Genomic DNA, 2,200 nt, shown 5'->3' on the forward strand with positions numbered 1-2,200 from the left:
AAACTACCAGCTGTTTTGTGGAAGAATGTGAGAATTTTTGCTCCCACAAAGATTTACAGCCTCAGAAGTTTTATTCAGGGTCTCTATGAGTCCATGACACACCACTAAGTAAATAAAGAAGGATAATAAAGTAAATAAAAAGAAAGAAGGATGCATCAGCATTTGGGAAAGGAAAGCAGTAAAAAAAGAAGGTAAAATGGAAGGGGGATATAAAGTAGAGAAGACAAGAGAGACAATGGTGATGGAAAAAGAACAAAGAAACAAAATCAATGAAAGGAAAAAACAACAGGGCAGGTGCCAGACCCAGAGAGGACAGAATTCTGGGGCCTCCTGCCAGTCATGGACCTTATATGGTAGGTGGGTAAGATATGAGAAGGTTCAGCTCCTTTTTCTATTGAAAGCAAGCACTTGGTTGACTAGGGCTAACTCTACACATTTTGAGCAGGGGCCCCTGAACAGGGTCAGTGTGGAGGCTCCCCTCTCCTTTAATGTGGCCACAATCATGACTTTCACCTCCATGCAGTTCTGATCACTGAGAGAGCAGAGCTTTCCTTCTAGTGTAAACAGGTGGAAGTCAGTCTCACCACTGGTCACCAGGCCAGTGTGGAGAGCAAGAAAAAAATAGTACCTTTGTCTCTGAAAACTACAGTTATGTTTCTGCAATGCTGATAACTTGTCTTGTCTGTGAAGCCATTCACAAAATCTGAACACCTATGTCCATCTGTTCGCTGGCTCATATCACCAAACTCTCCTTTTTCTGATGTGTCTACTCAGCTCTCTCTGCTAGTAAGCATTAAATCCAGTTCTCTATCTTTTCATCAGAATTTTAGGACTATCTTTGTATATGCTTCATTTGGTTATCTCTGTGGGTTAATGCACTGGACTGCAAAGTGGATTTGAACTGAAAGGTCGGAGGTTCAAGCTCACCAACCACTTCTAGGAAACTCTATAAAAAGCCTCTATGGGTCGGAACTGACTCAACAGCACTTAACAACAACAACATCTTTGTTGTAGAAGGTCTGTCTGTGCAACTTTTTTGCCCAATCTGCCATCTGCCCACCTATCTAAAACTCATTTTTTGATGAAAATATGGGAGCCCAAGAAAATTATTTGATTAAAATTCTTTACTTTCAACATTGGTAATATTACCATAATAATTTTTTATTACAATCTCTGAGTACTAGTTATCTATTTAATTTTATGATGCCTGTCACTGGTATACCTAACTGCTAGGAAATGATATGGTAATACAGTTATCATTAGTGCTTACTGATGTGTGAATTAAATGTTGGTATAAAAGATACTTCTTACAGTCATGTAAATATTAATTAAATTGTTAAGTATAAAAAAACACTTCTTTTGAGCAACTTTTAATTTCAGTAGTTAAAATAAATATGCTACTCATCAGGATATTCTACTTCATGTATTTTGGGGTAGGTGAAAAATAACTTTGACAGGTTCTCATAGAGACTTCAAATAGGTATCTGTTTTCCTAATTAAGTATTTTGACACAAACTTTGAATACAGTAAGCTAATACCAAAAGATCATTTACAGAAAGATTATAAGTCAACAGGGTGATGAATAAAAGCCAGTACAAGTTTCCAGTGTTTTAAGACAGAAAGAGAAAAGTGATCAGACTTCTATATTCCATGCTGGTTTATTGTTGTTGATAAGTAGCATACATTTTCTTCATCCCTTGGGAGGAGGTGTCACCAGCATGAAGACAGGACTTAAAACTATGATAATGAAACCAGTTTGGAAAGTTGGAACTGTTTAGTCTAAAGGGGCAAAAGGGTTTAGTACATGATGGATGTACTAAACCAAAAGCCAAAACAAAAACAAATTCACTGCCATGGAATCACTTGCAACATATAGTGACCCTAAAGCACAGCATAGAACTGCTCCTTGGGATTTGTGAAAATGTAATCTTTACAGGAGCAGACAGTCTCATCTTTCTTCTGCAGAGCAGATGATGGGTTTAAACCCTGACATTATGGTTAGCAGGCCAGCACCTTGCCTACAATGCCACCAGGGCTCCTTGAGGCATGTACTAGTACTCTTTAATTTTTATTGTTTTCTGAAAAATACAGTTTAGTTAATTCATGTTTTTGCTGTTCTAGTTAAACTGGCAGTTCAAACCTACCAGCTGTGCCTGAAAACCCTATACAGGTTCACTATGCTTTGAAATCGACTCCAAGG

This window comes from Chrysochloris asiatica, unplaced genomic scaffold, assembly GCF_000296735.1.
Source record: "Chrysochloris asiatica unplaced genomic scaffold, ChrAsi1.0 scaffold00336, whole genome shotgun sequence".
NCBI classification, from domain to species: Eukaryota; Metazoa; Chordata; class Mammalia; order Afrosoricida; family Chrysochloridae; genus Chrysochloris; species Chrysochloris asiatica.